The following is a 22857-nucleotide window of genomic DNA, read 5'->3' on the forward strand; positions in this document are numbered from 1 at the left end:
ATCTAAATTTCCATTTTTCTTTTTTTTCCCTTGTGAAGAATATTGTTTGTTTCTAATTATTCCATAAAGCCTAGGTCTTTCTAATCTTTTTTTTTTTAATTTCTTTATTGGGGGATTAATGGTTTACAGTAGACAGTAAAATGTACATGCATAACATTTCTCAGTTTTTCCACATAACAATTCAACCCCCACTAGGTCCTCATCTGCCATCATGTTCCAGGACCTGAACCCTATGCCCCAACCCCACCCCACAGTCTTACTTTGGTGCAATACACCAACTCCAGTCCAAATTCTAGTGTTTTCCCCTTCTGATCTTGCTTTTCAACTTCTGTCTATGAGTGAGATCATCCCATATTCATCCTTCTGTTTCTGACTTATCTCACTTAACATAGTATCTTTAAGCTCTATCCAAAATCAGGTGAAGAAGATGAAGTCACCATTTTTAACAGCTGAGTAGTATTCCACTGTGTATATATACCACAACTTGCTCAGCCACTCACCTGTTATTAGACACCTGGTGAGGGACAGGCAGTGGCGCACCCGGTTAAGTACACATAGTACTCTGCACAAAGACTCTCACAAGGACTTGAGATTGAGGTCCCCCACCACTCCCTGCCTGCAGTGGGAACACTTCAAGAGTGATGAAACAGGTCTGCCAGTGTCTATCTTTCTCTCTCTCTATCTCCCCCCTCCCTTCTCAATTTCTCTATGACCTATTGAATAAAATATGAAAGAAAAGAAAGAAAGAAAGAAAGAAAGAAAGAAAGGAAGGAAGGAAGGAAGGAAGGAAGGAAGGAAGGAAGGAAGGAAGGAAGGAAGGGAGAAAAAAGGCCTCTGGGTATAGTGGGTTCCCAGTGCCGGCACTGAGCCCTAGCAATGATTCTGGCAGCAAAAAAATAAATAAGTATTAAATATATGTATATGTATGTCACCATAGAAAATATTACTTACACAGCTGGGTGGTGCACTCGGTTGAGCACATGTGTCATAGTACCTAAAGACTCAGGTTCAAGCCCCTGGTCCCCTACCTGTGGTGGGAAAGAGTCACAGTTGATGAAGCAAGGACTTCTCTCTCTTTCTATCCCTTCCACCTTGGTTTCTCTTTATCTCTATCCAATACATGAATACATCAACAAAATATTTTTCAAAGTAAATAAAAAATGACTTATAGAGGCCAGTTGGTGGCACACTTTATCTTATAGAAGGACCCGGGTTCAAGCCCCTGTTCCCTAACTGCTTTACAAGTGGTGAAAGAGCACTGCCGGTGTCTGTCTCCCTTTCCCTCTCCCTTTCTCTTGTTCTCTCTCCCTCTCTACTTCTCTGTCTCTTTCAATGTCTCTCTAACTCTTTCCAAAACAAATAAATAAAAATGTATCTTTAAAAAGAAGAAAATACTACTTACAATACTTCAGCAATAATTTACCCCTCATCAAAAGCACCTCGTGATCTTTATGTGTTAGTACTACTAAAAGAGGACATTTTCATCTTGTACCAAGTCTAAGTCTTGAATGACCTCTTTCTTCTTTGAAACTCATTATAGAAGACAATTTGGAAAGTTTTCATCTCTCTGCAGGATGAGAGATTGAAACTTTTGAGTACACACACACACACACACACACACACACACACACACACACACACACACACCTCCTGTCAATGCTAACAGTGCTGTCACTGCCAGTGGAGGCCATCCGAGGTCCTGTCAACTGCCAAGCTTGTGGATGTGTGTTGAAGGCTGCCAAAGTGCTGTCTGCAGTGCTGACACCAATAAGAGGGGACTCAACAGCAAAGTCAAAAGTTCTCAGTAGACTGGTTTGATAGCACAGTGGTTATACAGAGAGATCTTCATGCCTGAAGCAGCAAATATTCCAGGTTCAAATTCCAGTATCACCAGAAGCCAGAGTTTAGCAGTTCTCTGGTAAAATAATTAATAATCAATCAATCAATCTTTGGAACCATGTGGTGGAGTACCTGGTTGAGTACACACATTGCCATGCAGAGGGACTCAGATTCAAGTCTTCAGTATCTTCCTGCAGTGTTTCAGGTGTCAAGTTAAAATTTTTTTAAAAATTGAGAAAGTCCTCAAGGAGACGTCTCAGCTAACACCAGTGATATAACCTCTTCTATCACCTGTGCCTTAATCAGTACAGTATTTATGGCAACTGGTCATGGTTACGTGCTCTGGGATTAGAATTCTCTTTTTCTTTTCTTTTTTAATATTTTATTTATGCATTTATTGGATAGAAACAAAGAGAAATCACAAAAGGGAGAAGGGAGACAGAGAGGGAGTGAGAAAGAGAGACACCTGAAGACCTGCTTCACCACTTGTGAAGATCACTCCCACACACAGGTGGAAACCAGGGGCTTGAACCTGGATCTTTGTGCATGGTAAAGTGTGCGTTCATCTGGATATATCACACCTTGCCCTACAATTGCCTTTTTCATGTCTCAGAGCTCTCTTTGATTTGGAGGACATTATGCCCTAAAGCCCTAATTCATAAGAGACCCTTCATTTCAGTTTGTAGGCTATTCTGACTGAGTTTAGAAGATTTCTCAAAATGCAAACATATGGTAACATTACGAAGCAATAAAAAGGAACAGAATATTGTTAATTTGATGACCTAGATAGATCTCAAAGACATCACACCAACAGAAAAAAAAACAATAAAGTTTATTACAAAAAGTTACATATCACAAAATTCTGTTTATGTGGCAATCTCTAAGAGGCAAAGTCACAGTGATGGAGAACAGATCATCAGCTAAAGGAGATGGGCTTGGAGAAAGGGAGTTTTTCTTTCTTTTTTAATATTTATTTATTTATTTATTCCCTTTTGTTGCCCTTGTTTCATTGTTGTAGCTATTTATTATTGTTATTGATGTCATCGTTGTTGGATAGGACAGAGAGAAATGGAGAGAGGAGGGGAAGACAGAGGGGGAGAAAGAAAGATAGACACCTGCAGACCTGCTTCACCACTTGGGGCTTGAACCAGGATCCTTACTCTGGTCCTTGCACTTCGCGCCATGTGTGCTTAACCTGCTGCACTACCGCCCGACTCCAGAAAGGGAGTTTTTATAGCAGTTTCTGTGTGGTGATAGAGTCATTCTGTATCCTGATGGAGGTGCTGGTTACTATAATCCACACGTGTGGAGGTTCTTATAGAGCTACAGAGTGAGAAAGTGAGCAACAAAACATTGGTGTGGCCTAAATAAGGACTATAGTTCATTAATAATAGAGAAACTGGGTTCATTTAGGGGGCCAGGAGGTACCTCAGTGGTTAAGTGCACTTAGCAGGAAGCCCAAGGACCTGCAGAAGGATCCTGGTTCTAGCCCCTGGCTCCCTACTTACTGTAGGGTCACTGCTTGGGCAGTGAGGCAGGGCTGCAGGTGTCTGTCTTTCTCTCTCCCTCTGTGTCTTCCCCTCCTCTCTCAATTTCTCTCTGTTCCACTCAACAACATGAAAGCAATGACAGCAATAACAATAACAACAAGGGCAAGAAATTGGGGAAAATGGCCTCCAGGAGCAGTGGATTAGTAGTGTAGACACCTAGTCCCAGCAATAACCCAGCAGGCAAAAACAAAACAAAACAAAACAAAACAAAAACTGAAGTCTAGACTATCCTCCTCCACACCCACAAGAAAGTAAGGATTATTCTTTTTTAAACTTTTGTTTATGTATATTTAGATGTTTTATTCACTTTATTTTAATGAGAGACATAGAGAGAAAGATACCGATAGGGAGAGAGGGCAGAGAACTGCTGAACTCTGGCTTATGGCAGTGCTGGGGATTGAACCTGGGACCTCAAAGCATCAGGCATGAAAACTTTTTGCATTAACATTATGCCATCTCTTCAGCCTGCAAGGGTCACTCTTTAGGACAGCAGAGGAACTATGCTGTACCAGTATAAGCATATGTGGATAATAAATACTACATAACTGGCTTGGAACTTCCTTGGGGAAAGACACTCTATTGAATTCCAGAAGAGTATCAAGCAAGGAAAGATCTTAGCAGTTTCTATACCACATAATTGGGTTAAAACAAAATATAAGTCTTAGGTGACCAATTAGTTGAACAAAAACACACACTAAATTTTCATACAAATTTGAACCCCATAGCCAAATGATATAAAAATCTATATTTATGTTCTGATTTCTAATAGCTTACATATGCGTTTTATATAATAAACACATCATATTATTGAAAATGACCCAGAATACACAACACACTTTTGATTAATAATTTTTGAGGACCTAGATAATAGCACAGGGCCACACAAGAAAAAGATTATCAACAATTATAGGGCTGACTTTTAGGCTAGTGAATTAGTTATGTTTCTTCCTTTCTTAAAGAACTTAGATGATGTGTATACTAAGATCCAAACTTTACAAATTAAATTCTAATCTTGGAGAGGTAACAATAGGGATTTCACTAAATTTGTTTAAAAGAAAGTTTCAATGTTTCATATCTGAGTAATTAAAAGTGTTGTTAATTTATTGAATGTTTATTTTCTTTTTTAATTTTTTCTTTTTTATTAGTAATGTGATAATGATTTGAATGTTTATTTTCTCATGTGTATTTATTATCAATTAAGAACACAGCATTCATTATGGAGTTGACATCTGTTTGACTTAAAACGAATTAAATTATTGTTCAACACGACCCAGTTCAAAGAATGAACATGCTAAGGGCCTGGGAGGTGGCACACATGATAAAGCACACATATCGCCATGCACGAGGGCCCAGGTACAAGCCCCCGATCCACCCCCCTGCTGGGGAAGAAGCTTTGTGAGGGGTGGTTCATGCCTGCAGGTGTCAATCATTCATTCTCTCCTCTTCTCACCCCCACCTCAATTTCTCTGACCTATCAAATAAAAATAGAAAGATGGAAAAAGTGGCCACTGAGAGCAATGGATTCCTAGTGCAAACATCAAGCCCCAGGAAAACAAAGAAAAAAGAATGAACATGCTATATTAAATTATTCAAACCACCACAAAGCAGAGCAAACACCCTTCAAAAGCATCTTGAATTAAGTATAGAGCAGGTGATAACTATAAGTTCTAGGCACTTTATCCACTGGCAATGTGATCTCAAAGACAGGACTTTGGAGTAAAGAAAATATTCTATCTCAATACCACATTCAGCTTAGATAGTCCTGAGGATCCTAATTTCTTTGGTGTGCAAATAGCTAGGCTTCACAGAGAATAAGGCAGCTGAGCACTCTCCAGAGATGTCAGCTACCTTCAGAGCCCACAGCCAAAAGGACACTTGCTGGGAAGACAGTATCTCTTTCCTGCCTCTGTGGTTTCTTCCAGACACAGCACACTTGGTTAAACAAAACTTCTCTGCTAATGCTGTGGAAGGAATAGCCTTCCCAATACGACTGTGTCTGCAGATAGGGCAGCCCATGTTTCTGTGAGTCTGTGAGAGAAAGACAGACAGGGGTGATCCACTTTTTGTTTGTTTGTTTTTCTTTTTCTTTTTAAAAAGGAAGCACTGACAAAACCATAGGATAAGAGGGGTACAACGCTACACAATTCCCACCACCACTCCACTGTCTTTCTTTCACTGAGGTTTTGCAGGCTTTCCAAAAACAAACCCCAGTGGAATGTTCATTAATTCAGACATTTTCATAAGAAGAAAATCACAGAAAATGTAAAATATTACTTTTAACTTAACATAGCCAAGGTCATGTTGTAGTTATTAATGTGTACAGCACCCTCCAAACCACTGAAAGACCATCACATATTACCAAAACAATAGACCATACTTAAAGACTATTTTCTAGTAGCCAAGGCCCTTATAAAAATAATGATTTTTTTTCCTTACTGAGAAATAAAGCAGGGCGGGGGAGAGAGAGCACAGTGGTTATGCAAAGAGACTCTCACACCCCAAGGATCCAAAGCAGGGAGGCGGGGCTACGGAGCAGCGGCAGTTGTGTTTCTTTCCTCTCCTCTCCCTGGTCACCTAACAATTCCAAAGGAGACCACCTGGGACCACAACAAGGCAGGACTAGAAGGACCTCAGGCACCCACCAAATCACCGGTGAGTGCACATACGTGTGGCTGGTTCACAGAGAGGAGCCTAGGGAGAGATTAAGTAGCTGATAACAGTCCGTCAGTTTACCAGTTGAGACACCACCTCCGGTCTGTTTCACCAACAAAAAGAATGCTGAAGGGAAAAGAAGACACCCCTAAGATTCACCAAATGCAACTGAGTCTCCACTGCTACTGCCCTCAGAGGCTGGAGAAGCAGGAGGCAGGGTCTGTGCTGATATCTGGCAACAGAGAACTGAACAGGAAACTCAGGATAAGAGCTACATCTTGGTGGCCTCGCAGTGGGGCTGTATAGTGGGAGCCTTTCCACATTGTTCTCCTGATGAGAACATGGTGAATAATTGCCTCAAAACCCACAGACTATAAATGGGACTCATTTAGAAACTCACAGGACCTACTCAGCTTGGCAGAGAAACTCAATTGAGCCTGCAGCTTTGGATCCTTGGGGTGTGAGAGTCTTTTTGCATAACTACTGTTCTATCTCTCCCCCGCCCTGCTTTATCTCTTAGTCAGGAGTGAGTGATTAAGCTAAGAAGCCTACTTATAATTTAAAAGCCCTTATGCTTCCATAGCCAACAGGGAGGAAAACAACAAAGGAAGCTTTTATCAGCCTCTATGCTCCAACTCAGGGATTGAAATAAAATTGAAGTTAATTTCCACAACTGTGAACCCTTTAATTACCTTACTTAGACACAAGTCAATCCAGGCAAGAGTGATCATTAAATTGAAAAGTAGTAAGAGAGGGACGTCTTAAAATACTATATAGAATAGTTAAACCAACAAGAAGCAATATTGAAGAAATGAACCATGACAAGAGTCCAGCTAAAAGCCCCCCAAATGTTGAAGCACTAAATAATGAGGTCAACATCCAAATACCAGTTAAGGAAATAATCACAGGAGTGAGTACAGAGTTGGAAAGAATTGTCATCAGAAATGCAGAAACAGCAAACGAGACTCTGGAAGAAAACACTAATTATCTAAAGGTTATAAGAGAGCTGAAAGCTAAAATAGCTGAGCTAAGAACACAATTAGCTGAACAAGTTAAAACAGTATCAGAACAGGGTAATAAAATAGATGAACTACAAAAAACAGTAATTTTCAGTATATAAGTCTTTCACACCTTTGGTTAGGTTTGTTTATTCCTAGATATTTTATTGACTTCAACACCCGACTCTCTCAACTTGACAGATCATCCAGGCAGAAAATCAATAAAGAAATGAGGGAGCTAAATGAGGAGATAGATATACTAGAACTATTGGACATTTTCAGAATCATTCACCTCAAGAAACTGAAATACACATTCTACTCAAATCCACATGGGTCATTCTCAAGGATAGACCATATGGTAGGCCACAAAGACAGCATCAGCAAATTCAAGAGCATTGAAATCATCCCAAGCATTTTCTCACACAACAGTGGAATTAAATTAATACTTAACAATAAACAAAAGATTAGTAATAGTCCCAAAATGTGGAAGCTCAACAGTACATGCCTTAACAACTACTGGGTCAAAGAGGAAATAAAGGAAGAAATCAAAATGTTTTGAGAGTTCAATGAAAATGAAGACACAAGCTATCAAAATACTTGGGACACAGCTAAGGCAGTACTGAGAGGAAAGTTCATAGCCATACAAGCACACATTTAGGAAACAAGAAACATCAAAATAACCTTATTGTACACCTTAAAGATGTAGAAGAAGAAGAACAAAAACAACAACAACAACAAAAGAACCCTAAAGCAACCAGAAGGACATAAATCACTGAAGTCAGGGCAGAAATAAATAACATTGAAAATAAGAGAACCGCAGGAGTCAGGTGGTAGCACAGCAGGTTAAGCGCACATGGAGCAAAGCGCAAGGACCGGCATAAGGATCCCAGTTCGAGCTCCCGGCTCCCTACCTGCTGGGGAGTCACTTCCCAGGCGGTGAAGCAGATCTGCAGGTGTCTATCTTTCTCTCCCCCTCTCTGTCTTCCCCTCCTCTCTCCATTTCTCTCTGTCCTATCCAGTAACGATGACATCAATAACAATAACAATAATAACTACAATAAAACAGCAAGGGCAACAAAAGGAAATAAAAATAATAATTTTTAAAAAAAGAAACTAAGAGAACCATACAAAAGATCAATGAAAGTAAATGTTGGTTCTTTGAAAGAGTTAACAAAATCAACAAACCTTTAGCCAGACTCAGAAAACAAAAAAGGGAGAAGACCCAAATAAATCGGATCATAAATGAAAGATAAGATATCACAACAGACACCACAGAAATTCAACATATTATGCAAGGCTTCTTTGAACAAATACATGCCATGAAGCTAGAGAACCTGGGAGAAATGGACAATTTCCTAGATACCTACAAACTTCCAAAATAAAGAGAAACTAGATAATATGAACAGGCCCATCATAGCCAATGAAATTGAAACAGTTATCAAAAACCATCCCAAGAATAAAAGTCCTGCACAAGATGGTTCTACAAATGAATTCTACAAAACCTTCAAGGAAGAGTTAATACTTCTACTTTTAAAAGTTTTCCAGAAGATTGAAGACACAGGAATACTCCCTTCCAGCTTCTATAATGCCAACATCACTTTGATACCAAAAGCAGACAGGGACACAACCAAAAAATAAAACTATAGACCAATATCTCTGATGAACATAGATGCTAAAATATTGAACAAAATTCTAGCCAACCGGATATAGCGGCATATTAAAAAGATTGTTCATCATGGCCAAGTGGGGTTTATCCCAGGGATGCAAGGTTGGTTTAATATACATAAATCAATCAATGTGATCCACCACATCAATAAAAACAAGACCAGGAAGTCAGGCAGTAGTGCAGCGGGTTAAGCGAACACGTGACACAAAATGCAAGGACCGGTTTAAGGATCCTGGTTCTAGCCCCTGGCTCCCCACCTGCAGGGGAGTCGCTTCACAAGTGTTGAAGCAGGTCTACAGGTGTCTGTCTTACTTTCCCCTCTTTGTCTCCCCCTCCTCTCTCTGTTTCTCTCTGTCCTATCCAATAATGACAACATCAATAACAACAACAATAACTACAACAATAAAACAAGAGCAACAAAAAGGAATAAAAAACAAAAACAAAACCACATGGTCATATCAATAGATGTAGAGAAAGCCTTTGACAAAATACAACATCCCTTTATAATCAAGAAACTACAAAACATAAGAATAGATGGAAAATTCCTGAATATAGTTGAGTTTATATAGAGAGCCAACATCATACTCAGTGGTGGAAAACTGGAAGCATTTCCCACTAATCAGGTACTAGACAGGGCTGCCCACTATCAACATTACTATTCAACATAGTGTTGGAAGTTCTTGCCATAGCAATCAGGAAGGAGCAAGGAATTAAAGGCATACAAATTGGAAAAGAAGAAGTCAAACTCTCCCTATTTGCAGATGACATGATGGTATACATAGAAAAACCTAAGGAATCCAACAAGAAGCTTTTGGAAATCATTAGGAAATACAGTAAGGTGTCAGGCTACAAAATTAGGATTCAAAAATCAGTGGCATTCCTCTATGCAAACACTAAGCTAGAAGAAATTGAAGTCCAGAAATCAATTCCTTTTACTATAGCAACAAAAACAATAAAATACCTAGGAGTAAACCTAACCAAGGAAGTGAAAGACTTATATACTGAAAATTATGCATCACTACTCAAGGAAATTGAAAAAGACACAAAGAAGTGGAAAGATATTCCATGTTCTTGGGTTGCAATAACTGACATCATCAAAATGAATATACTACCCAGAGCCATCTACAAATTTAATGCTATCCCCATCAAGATCCCAACCACATTTTTTAGGAGAATAGAACAAATGCTACAAATGTTTATCTGAAACCAGAAAAGACCTAGAATTGCCAAAACAATCTTGAAAAGAAAGAACAGAACTGGAGGCATCACCCAGATCTCAAATTGTATTATAGGGCCATTGTCATCAAAACTGCTTGGTACTGGAACATGAATAGAAACAATGTCCAGTGAAATAGAATTGAGAGCCCAGACATCTACACCTATGGACATCTAATCTTTGCAAAGGTGCCCAGACTATTAACTGGGGAAAGGAGAGTCTCTTCAACAAGTGGTGTTGGAAAAAATGGGTTGAAACATGAAGAAGAATGAAACTGAACCACTATATTTCACCAAACACAAAAGTAAATTCCAAGTGGATCAAGAACTTGGATGTTAGACCAGAAATTATCAGAGAAAAATATTTGTTGGATATTTAGAGGAAAATATTGGTAGAACTCTTTTCTGCATAAATTTTAAAGACATCTTCAATGAAACATATCCAATTACAAGGAAGACTGAGGCAAGTATAAACCTATGGGACTACATCAAATTAAAAGCTTCTGAACAGCAAAAGAAGCCACTACCCAAGCCAAGAGACCCCTCACAGAATGAAAGAAGAACTTTACATGACATAGATCAGACAAGAAGCTAATAACCAAATATATGAAGTGCTTCCCAAACTCAACAAGAAAACAAATAACCCCATCCAAAAAGGGGGAGAACATGAACAGAATATTCACCACAGAAAAGATCCATAAGGCCAAAAAACACATGAAAAAATACTCCAAGTTTGATTGTCAGAGAAATGCAAATAAAGACAACAACAAGATACCACTTCACTCCTGTGAGAATGTCACACATCAGAAAAGGCAACAGCGACAAATGCTGGAGAGGTTGTGGGGTCAAAGGAACCCTCTTGCACTGCTGGTGGGAATGTCAATTGGTCCAACTCCTATGAAGAGCAGTCTGGAGAACTCTCAGCAGGCTACAAATGGACCTACCCTATGATCCTGCAATTCCTCTCCTGGGGATATATCCTAAGGAACCTAACACACCCATTCAAAAGGATTTGGTGTACACATATGTTCTTAGCAGCACAATTTGTAATAGCCAAATCCTGGAAGCAACCCAGGTGTCCAACAACAGATGAGTGGCTGAGCAAGTTGTGGTCTATATACACAATGGAATAATACTCAGCTATAAAAAATGGTGACTTCACCGTTTTTAGCCGATCTTGGGTGGAGCTTGAAGATTTCATGTTAAGTGAAATAAGTCAGAAATATAAGGATGAATATGGGATGATCTCACTCTCAGGCAAAGTTGAAAAACAAGATCAGAAGAGAAAACACAAGTAGAACCTGAACTGGAGTTGGTTGGTGTATTGCACCAAAGTAAAAGACTCTGAGGTGGGGAGGGGGGGAGTACAGGTCCAAAAAAGATGACAGAGCACCTAGTGGTTGTTGTATTGTTATGTGGAAAACTGATAAATGTTATGCATGTACAAACTATTGTATTTACTGTCAAATGTAAAATATTAATCCCCAATAAAGAAACTTAAAAAAATAAAATAAAATATTCTTTTAATTATTGGTAAATACTGTAAGTGTACAAAAATGAACTTTGGCATTTGAACATATTTGTGTCCATTATATTTATTAGGAAATTATATATTTAGATATATACAGACTTGAAAAACAATAATGATTTTAAGGACTATGAAGTAAAAATATATTCATAAGAAATAATTCTGCTTTTTAAAAGAGGATTATATTCTTATTATATAATCTCTACGCATTTCAACAGTCAGGCTCCCATGAGAAGTCAGGTCATGTTTTCTTGAGTCTCATTAAAAATCAAGTATTTGAACAATGCAGTTTGTGAGAGCCTACAAGGTAAAAACTGAGAGGTCAGGTTAAAGAAAAAAATAGTGCCCTACTCCATTCCATGTCTAGCTTGGCTAAGTTTGATCATTGTCATTTGTTGTGGTTTGAGCATAGCACTTAAATGAGAAGTCATGTAATAATCCAACTCCAACTTTTTTTACTCAGGAAAAATTTAATGGTGGAACTTTGGGTTAGACATTATCTCTTAAAGTTAACCTAGGTAGCTCATAACCAGAGAGTCTGACCATAGGCTGCCCTAGCACCCAACATAGAACAAAAACAGACATGTGGAATAGGTACAACAAGCAGGTAAAAACACCTTTAAGAGAAACCATTCTTCTTCTTCTAGCGTTTGCCCTTCTTCCGTAGCCAGTCAACAGCGTCAGGTTGAGCCTGATGTAGTTTCGAGACCTCCTTTGAATCTGGAGAGGTGGCAGTCGTTGACTATGTGGGTCATAGTCTGTCTGGAGCCGCAGGGGCAGTTCGGGTCGTCTCTGGCTCCCCAGCGATGGAACATAGCGGTGCACCGGCCATGGGCTGTTCCATAGCGATTGAGGAGGGCCCGATCATAATGTGCCAGGTCAAAGCCGGGTTGACGCCTGCAGGGGTCTGTGATGAGGTGTTTGTTCTTGACCTCAGCTGACTGCCAACTCTGTTTCCAAGAGACTGGAACAGAGAAGTTCAGTGTAGGCGTAGGGGACCAGATTGGGTGATGAGACGTCAAGCGTTGGACAGGGTGGGCGAAGATATCCGCGTATATTGGCAGGTCCGGTCGAGCGTAGACGTGGGAAATGAACTTAGATGATGCCGCATCCCGACGAATATCTGACGGGGCGATGTTGCTGAGAACTGGCAGCCATGGAACCGGGGTGGTACGGATGGTTCCAGAAATTATCCTCATGGAGGAATATAATTTGGAATCGACCAAGTAGACATGGGGGCTACAGAACCATCCTGGGGCACAGTATTCTGCAGTGGAATAGCATAATGCCAGAGATGATGATCGTAGTGTGGAAGCGCTCGCACTTAATCAAGTATCTTCCACTTAGACCTAAATACCCTCTTCACCTGCTTTCTATTTTGCTTCTTTCAATCACTATAAATCTAACATTGTCAGATAAAGGAATACAAAAGCCAGATAAGAGTAAGGGACTAGCACACTCTAATAATGGCCCTTTTGGTCACCACCAGGCCACCCCATCATCCGGGGCCCTAGTCAGGGAATCCTGGGATTCACTCATAGATATGATAGACCTAATCCTCTAACAGATCCCTCTCTCCACCATCACTGCTTATCTCTATCAGAGACAATATCATAAACCCTCTTGTGGGCCTCTACAGGACCTTTCTCTCAATGTAGAACAGCAATGGGTCAACGTACTCTGCCACTTGAGGAAGACTAGTCCTGAAATGAGGGCAGCCTAGAATGCTCCTAGTTATGACCATGGAATGCAAGTTCAGACCTACAGGGATGCAGAGGTCACACAAACTCCTGTGCTAAATATGAATAGACATGGGTCCTAAGTCACATGGATGGGCTTTAAGAGTTAACCGTATTTATATAATTTTCTCATATTTGGGAGCTTTTGCTCTGCCCTGTTCCAGCTTTCTAGTCCTATTCTCAACTCTGACACCATCTTCCCAAACAATACTCTTAGCCCACCTGCATGTTAGTTATCGGACTCCGGTAAAAATTAGTAAAGTCATGGGCCCACTTGGAATAGACTAAAATAGACTTCCTAGCTTTTTCCGAAATGGAGAACCCCATATCTCATGCTATACTCCTACCTTTAGGTTCCTGATTATTAAACAATTTGTTCTGCTTTATATTTTAATAATAAAATGAAGGACAAACTACTTACACTTGAAAGAGGTTGGTTCTGGAGACTAAGAATCACAGAAAAGGGTAGAGCAGGAGACTGCTACTTTCATTATGAGTCTTGTGAAGATCTGACTTTTTAAACAATGTTCATGTACAACTTTGATAAAACAGAATTAAATTTTAATAGGGAGAGAATGACATCAAGCTTTGTGAGCCCCATAATAAAAAGGAGAGTGAGGTGAGTAATTGGTATCATACAAGACTTCAAAGGCCTGGATCCTAAAACCAAAACCTTGCTTTTCTAGTCCTCATTCTTCTCAGGAGATTGATTCATTCAGAGTTAAAAAAAAAATAAAAAAGTGAATTACTAATTACTAGTAATTAATGTCTCTTTTCCTTATGTCCAGTTACTGTTGCCTAAGAAGTAAGGTTGCCAGGCTAATTTGAAGGAGGTGTACAGCTTATAATGTACTTCATAAAAGCCAAGGTGAAAATCTACACTTCTCGTTCTAGTTCCCTTGTGTGACTAAACAAAAGCCATGAATAGCAATGTGACTGTCTGCAAAACTGAATGTGTACCAGGTGCAAGGACAGATCGCACTTCATGTTAGTGAATACACCAAGGATTTCATTGCAAAACGACTTCACTCTGCTGAAAAGAATCACTGCCACCAGAGGACCTTTATTAGTAGAAGCAACTATGAGTGGGTGAAAATGCAACAAAACAACATAGGCATCTCCCCACAATGCTTTGGAAGATTAATGGTTCTTTGGGATTTATCCAAAGAACAGTTCCTTTTCTCCACTTTTATATTCAGTTAGCAACAATGCTCTGTTTTCAAGACAGGTTTTAACAAGGAAATGTTTCCTTTGTTATTACTTCTGCCTACAAGCACTTTAAGCTAACATTCACCATTTCAGGGTTAGAGCTCGCAATCATGTGAGGTTAGCACAGTACTGTCACCATAATTCTCATCTATGCTTTGGAAGAAATTGAAGCATGGCAACAGAACTCTACTGAGAATTCTCTTAAATTTATTTATTACTACTTGTCTAAATACTGATTCTTGTCCTGTTCATCATAAATTGTGAAATTTACAAAGGGGACTTTCTTGGAAAGTGAGCTCATCAAATACCGGGTGTTCCAACATCAGCCAGTTGAGCCATATCTAGTTTTAGTCACTCCTAGCTATCAAGCAAAGAGTATTTCTCCCTTTTTTGTAACATAACTCCCACAGAGGGAATAAAGTCGTTATAGAACACTGATTACGGCAGCATGGACTACGGAAAGAAACCATTGTGATCTGGGTTTTATGAAATTCAAGTTGTTAACTTTTCCGGAAACTGATTACTCCGTCACAGAACTGAGTACTTCATTTCTCATACTTTCTATTCCTATTGTGCTGACCCCCTTTGACAAACTTTCTAATTCTCAAATAAGCCCCATTTATTCAGCTCAAAAGCAACAAGTGCTAATTGCCTTGCTCTGGACTTCCTTAGTAAGTATAAACTTTCCTTCTGAGACATGAGGATCCAGCTCCATGATTCTTATTAATGTGAATAAATAAAGCTCTATACTAAGAGGTTGGCCAGGATGAAATAAATCTCCTAACATATGGACTCAAGATGATTATTCACGCTGAAATAACTGAATCCATGAAGCTAGATGGAGAACTTTCTTCCTACCTCAGACTGGTCTCCTGCCACATTCATCTGCAAGAAGGTAAAAAGAATGGATAGCTTGACCCCTTTGTTTATCACTTTAGTTTGTAAAAAAAAAAAAAAAAAAATGTACTTTTCGTACATGGACAGATATTGGGTTTTTTAATAGTTTTTTATTTATTTTTATTATTGGATAGAGACAGAGAGAAGTTGAGAGAGGAGGAGGAGATAGATAACTGCAGCACTGCTGCACCACTTGTGAAGCTTTCCCCCCAGCTGGTGGGGACCAGGAGCTTGAACTTCAGTCCTTGAGCACTCTAATTTTTTTTTTATATAAAAAGGAAACATTGACAAACCCATAGGATAAGAGGGGTACAACTCCACACAATCCCCACCACCAGAACTCCATATCCCATCCCCTCCACTGATAGCTTTCCTATTCTTTAACCTCTGGGAGTATGGACCCAAGGTCATTGTGGGATGCAGAAGGTGGAAGGTCTGGCTTCTGTAATTGCTTCCCCGCTGAACATGGGCTTTGACAGGTGGATCCATACTCCCAGCCTGTCTCTCTCTTTCCCTAGTGGGGATGGGCTCTGGGGAAGTTGGGCTCCAGGACTCATTGGTGGGGTTTTCTGTCCAGGGAAGTCTGGTTGGCATCATGACAGTATTTGGAAGCTGGTGGATGAAAACAGAGTGAATATATAAAGCCAAACAAATTACTGACTAATCATGAACCTAAAGGCTGGAATAGTGTAGATGAAGAGTTGGGGGGGAGTCTCAGTTCTGTAGATAGTTAGTAGGCTTATTTTCATTATACGCCAAAGGGCCCATTACTACACTAGTTTTGTTTTGTTTTTTTTTCTCAGAGCCTGAAATCTGATATGCCGGTGGATCCAAGTTATTGTCTGGGGAGATGGTATCATGGCTGGAAAAAGGACCAGAAACCTGTATCAGGGAAGAGAGTAGCTCCCAAACATGGAAAAGGTATATAAATAACTGTTGACTATAACCCCATCAATTTGATGTGATCTGGGGCCCATATTCAGCTTAGGAGCCTATGTAACTTCTGCCTCCCTGTAGATCTGAGCTCACATTCTGTGGTCATGAGTAGCAATGTTCCAAGTTGCCCCAATTTCAGGACCCATCTTCCTCAGGTGGAACACAGAGTATGTTGTCCAGCCTCCCTTCAGAAGATGAAACATTCTCTACTGTTGTTGATCCAAGTTGAGGGCAAGGTCCTATGGAGGCCCATAATGGGGTCTGTTGTATTGTTCCTGATAGAGATGACTGGTAACAATGGAGAGAGGGATTTATTTGAGGTCTAGGCCCATCATGTCTGTTTGGGAAACTCAGGACTCCTCTATTAGGGCCCCAGCTGATGGGGTGGCATGATAGTGACTAAAGAGTCATTGTTAAAGTATGCCAGTCTCTTGCCCTTATTAAGCTTTAGCAGTCCTTGATTTGATGAGGTTAGCTTTGGAGTGAGTGAGATAACTGTAATATTTAGTAGGTGAGGAGGGTATCTAAGTCTAAGTAGACACCATTTCATTATGAACTTTATACTGACTCACTGCAGACTATTGTGTACTTTTGCTTTCAGGTATATGTTTTGCCCTAGTTTATGGATACATGTGAACATATGCTCTATCTCACGGGACCTGGTCTATTTCTAGGTTTTGAGACTTTGTTAGGAAGTGAACCACCTGAAATGGAATTAGTGAATCCTATTAAAGGAAAGATCTCACTAGAGTAGTGAGGCTGGAGGATAGATATTCCATGCCTGGCGTCTCTGGACACAGTCTGAAGTGAAGCATGCTTAAGTGGTACTTGTTGTGTTGATTAGGTTGGGATCAGCAGATGCAATATCATTTGGTATGAATTGAGAGAAGCATGCAGGAAAGTGAGCCCCACCTTAGAGGTTCCAGGACTGTGGGAAATATAGACTCTATAGAGGAAGCGGGAGTTTCCTGCTGGCTTAGGGTTAAAGAAGGCAATAGATAGTTATTGCTATAATCATATTATTTGGCAATTGGGTTAACTTTGAAAAATCCCTTTGTTAGAATTTACTGTATCACACACAACATCACCCTACTTTATGTCCTTTGATATTATTTGTATATAGCTATGCCTCTAGTTGCTTCTGTTCTCCCTGGTCTAAGCTTTTAAGAAAGTCAACATATCAAAGATTCAGCCTATGGTCTATACATTAAAAAGTTTGAGACATTCAATCAATTTTCCTCTCTTATATTAATTAAATAGTGATTTATATGACTACAAATTAATAGGAGTGTACATGAACACCATTCCCACCACCAAAAGACTGTGTCCTATCCCATCCTCTCTGCCGCCCCCCCCCCCCAGTGAAGCCAAACTTCTTCCCTATCCCTCAACCCAGAAATTTTTATTTTGGTACTCTACTCCAAATTTAGTCAAATCCTGCTTTATGGACAGATATAGTAAAGGTGAGCACTTTTTCACAAATCATCACCTGCTGCAGGGAAGACATTTACACTATCGACTTTAAAATAAATAAAATTTTAAAAGATAGGGATGGACACTACTTAATGCTCAGAGGATAAGTCAATCAATAAGTCATAACAATTATTAACATCTATGCACCCAATGAGAGGCCATCTAAATACATCAAACATCTACTGAAAGAGCTATAGCAATATATTAACAGCAACACAGTCACAGTAGGGGACTTCAACACCTCACTCTCTCAACTTGACAGATCATCCAGGCAGAAAATCAATAAAGAAATGAGGGAGCTAAATGAGGAGATAGATATACTAGAACTATTGGACATTTTCAGAGTCATTCATTCCAAGAAACTGGAATACACATTCTACTCAAATCCACATGGGTCATTCTCAAGGATAGACCATATGGTAGGCCACAAAGACAGCATCAGCAAATTCAAGAGCATTGAAATCATCCCAAGCATCTTCTCAGACAATAGTGGAATTAAACTAACACTTAATAATCAACAAAAGATTAATAATAGTCCCAAAATGTGGAAGCTCAGCAGTACACTACATAAAAACTACTGGGTCAAAGAGGAAGTAAAGCAAGAAATCACAATATTTTGAGAGTTCAATGAAAATGAAGACACAAGCTATCAAAATATTTGGGAAACAGCTAAGGCAGTACTGAGAGGGAAGTTCATATCCATACAAGCACACATTAGGAAACAAGAAAAAGCACAAATAAACAGACTGATTGCACATCTTAAAGACATAGAAGAAGAAGAACAAAGGAACCCTAAAGCAACCAGAAGGACAGAAATCACTAAAGTCAGGGAAGAAATAAATAACATTGAAAATAAGAAAAACATAGAAAAGATCAACAAAAGTAAATGTTGGTTCTTCAAAAGAATGAAAAAAATCAATAAAACTTTAGCCAGACTCATAAAACAAAAAAGGAAGAAGACCCAAATAAATCAGATCATAAATGAAAGAGGAGATATCACAACAGACACGACAGGAATTCAACATATCATATGAGACTTCTATGAACAACTACATGCCATCAGGCAAGGGAACATGGGAGAAATGAACAATTTCCTAGATACCTACAAACTTCCAAAACTAAGAGGAACTAGATAACATGAACAGGCCCATCATAGCCAATGAAATTGAAACAGTTACCAAAAACCTTCCCAAGAATAAAAATGCTGCACCAGATGGTTTTGCAAATGAATTCTACAAAAACCTTCAAGGAAGAGTTAATACCTCTACTTTTAAAAGTCCTCCAGAAGATTGAAGACCTAGGATTACTCCCTTCCAGCTTCTATGAAGCCAACATCACTTTGATACCAAAAGCAGACAGGGACACAACCAAAAAAGAAAACTAAAGACCAATATCTCTGATAAACATAGATGCTAAAATGTTGAACAAAATTCTAGCCAGCCAGATACAGCAGTATATTAAAAATATTGTTCATCATGACCAAGTGGGGTTTATCCCAAGCATGCAAGATTGGTTTAATATACTTAAGTCAATCAACATGATCCACCACATCAATAAAAGCAAGACCAAAAACCACATGGTCATATCAATAAATGTAGAGAAAGCCTTTGACAAAATACAACATCCCTTTATGATCAAGACACTACAAAACATAAGAATAGATGGAAAATTCCTGAAGATAGTGGAGTCTATATATAGCAAACCCACAGCCAACATCATACTCAATAATGGAAAACTGGAAGCATTTCCCCTCAGATCAGGTACTAGACAGGGCTGCCCACTATCACCATTACTATTCAACATAGTGTTGGAAGTTCTTGCCATAGCAATCAGGAAGGAGCAAGGAATTAAAGGCATACAGATTGGAAAAGAAGAAGTCAAACTCTCCCTATTTGCAGGTGACATGATAGTATACATAGGAAAACCTAAGGAATCCAGCAAGAAGCTTTTGGAAATCATCAGGCAATACAGTAAGGTGGCAGGCTACAAATTTAACATTCAAAAGTCAGAGGCATTCCTCTATGAAAACACTAAGTTAGGAGAAGTTGAAATCCAAAAATCAATTCCTTTTACTATAGCAACAAAAACAATAAAATACCTAGAAGTAAACCTAACCAAGGAAGTGAAAGACTTGTATGCCGAAAATTATGAGTCACTACTCAAGGAAATTGAAAAAGACACAAAGAAGTGGAAAGATATTCCATGTTCATGGGTTACAAGAATCAACATCATCAAAATGAATATACTACCCAGAGCCATCTACAAATTTAATGCTATCCCAACCACGTTTTTTAGGAGAATAGAACAAATGCTACAAATGTTTATCTGGAACAAGAAAAGACCTAGAATTGCAAAAACAAAAGAACAGAAAACAAAGAACAGAACTGGAGGCATCACACTCCCAGATCTCAAACTGTATTATAGGCCCATTGTCATCAAAACTGCCTGGTACTGGAACATGAATAGACACACTGATCAGTGGAATATAATTGAAAGCCCAGAAGTAAGCCCACACACCTATGGACATATATCATCTTTGATAAAGGTGCCAAAACTATTAAATGGAAAAAGAAGAGTCTCTTCAACAAATGGTGTTGGAAAAATGGGTTAAAATATGCAGAAGAATGAAACTGAACCACTATTTGTCTCTGACATCACAAAAGTAGAAGTCTGATAAATATTTAAGTGGTGAGATTTCACTTAAATTACGAATTGCCCATAGCTGCACTGTAGATTTTTATTACTCGTCCCAAACTGTAAGGAGTGAGAGCATATGTTGTTCGTTGAAAGGAGAGGCAGGTTCACATATTTGTTTCATGACTTCAGCTCAGTCAGACATGAAGACCCAGGTGCGTTGGAGGCCAGTATTAGCACAGCACTAAAAAACAAGAGAATGAGATGCCAAAAAACCTACATGATTTAGAACTCATTCCGTCAGTCATCTGAATGTAAATGTCTCATTTGCATAAACCCACTCATATCCATGCTAATCGGGAGCGAATCCCGTTCAGCCTCAGAAACAGGAAATCAGAATTCAAATGACTTCCCCAGGGAAATGAAAACTGGGCCTTTCAGATTGTTATGTTGATCAGCTTTAATATTTGAGTATTAATTCAAGAAATAGCTATCAAATCAAGAGTACCTACTGAGTGCTTACCACGACCCGGCCATTGTCATAAATATTTCTTACACACCTTTCACGTAATTTTTATAGCAAGCCTGCAAGAAGATTGCATTATTATCCCATTTTCCACTAATAAAGAACTGAGGCTAACACAACTTTGGTGGTGGGTGCTATGTGGTACTATAATACCACTGTAATCTTATAACCTTGTAAACCACTATTAAATTTCAAAAATATCAGAAGGAGGAAGAGGTGGAAGAGGAGGAAGAGAAGAAGAAGAATTGAAGACTAAGGAAAATGAGCAATGTGCTCACTAACTCATAGTATTTTTAAAGGCCATTAATCAAGCTGTTTAATCTCTCTTGCTCCCACCCCCATTCCCATCCCCATAAAGAAAGCATACAGAAACTATCCCCCTGTCCTTTAAGTCTGGTGCAAAGTATTGCAAGGGAGAGAGATGAAAAGCAGTGATGTAGTGAGAGATCTCACTGGGGCGAGCAGGTGCCTTTCCATGTATATGGACTAGACTCAAGCCACAGGGCTGAAAGTTTTGTGACTTTTTTCCCCTCTGTCTCTGTATCTCTTTCCCTACTGGCCCAGAAGGAGTGAAATCACATATGTACCATTTTTGTTGTTGTTGTTGTTTGTTTGTTTTTATTGTAGTACTAATGGACAGTGCCACTGAATTGTCCTTATGAGTACATAGGCGGGAGTTGGGCGGTAGCACAGCAGTTAAGCATGACACAAAGCGCAAGGACTGGCATAAGGATCCCGGTTCTAGCCCCTGGCTCCCCACCTGCAGGGGAGTCGCTTCACAGGCGGTGAAGCAGGTCTGCAGGTGTCTGTCTTTCTCTCCCCCTCTCTGTCTTCCTCTCCTCTCTCCATTTCTCTCTGTCCTGCCCAACAATGACAACATCAATAACAACAGCAACAATAAAAATAACAAGGGCAACAAAAGGGAAAATAAATAAATATAATGAAAAAAAAATTTTAAGTGAGTACATAGGCAAAAACCCGTCTTTTACATTGTCATGATATGTCATTATGTTTTAGTCAGAAAACAGTAACAATCTAAGTCTAGGTGAAGAATTATATTGCCATATGGGATTTAAGCAACAACTGAAGACAGTGTTAGGTGTGGATGTAAGGAAGGAAGTTATGTGGATTTAGAGTCAGATGCATCTAATCATCTCACCAAACTAGGATTTTTCATGTGTTTATTTCTGGCAATCTGTAGGAGTCAAACGCTGGAGACAAGTGAATCAGCATAAACCTCGCTCTTGATTCTTTGATCTCCAGAGCAATATTTGTTTTCCCTTAAGAAGACTGAAAAATCTTATATCTGTTTCAACCCCATTCAGTTGGCAGTTGCTTCTCGCCTGGGCTTAGCCTACCCACCAAAGGCTGTCAGTTCCACCACCAACTCCCACACTCCACCTCCCCAGGTTCTCAAACTGGCTGGCGCTGCTGTGCGGGCTGCTTTGGAGGGGTTCTTTTGTCATAATTCCAAGCACCACCCACATAACAGGCTTCAGGGAAAACCCACTTTACACATGAGTTGGGAGTAATCAAAGCCAACCCCAACATGAGGAAACAACTTCAAAAGCTTTATTTTAAATATGGCTATTTGGGGAGTTCATGGTAAAAGTAAAACTCAAAACACAAAACAAATGAAAGACTAGCTGTGGTCTATTGAAAGGGCTTGAGAACTCTAAAGGAATGGGGGGGAGCTAGGAGGGGGTTCCGAACGTACAGGGGACTGACCCCATATGTGATGGTTGAGAAAACTTCAGCTGGTGCTGGGTGTGACGTGCAGACACCTATCATAGGGACATAGGAAAGTGTCCTTGTGTGACATAAACTCTTACAAATCATTATTTCTACCAATAAAGTGATTTGGGAAAGAAAAAAGATAATAAGGTTGATCATTCTATGATGAAACCCTTTTAAGATCGCCAATATTAGTCCCTATCTGCCCTTTTTTTCTTCCCTCTTCTGTGACATCTTCAGTCTTCAAGTCTTTATATAACA

Source organism: Erinaceus europaeus, chromosome 18 (assembly GCF_950295315.1).
Source record: "Erinaceus europaeus chromosome 18, mEriEur2.1, whole genome shotgun sequence".
NCBI classification, from domain to species: Eukaryota; Metazoa; Chordata; class Mammalia; order Eulipotyphla; family Erinaceidae; genus Erinaceus; species Erinaceus europaeus.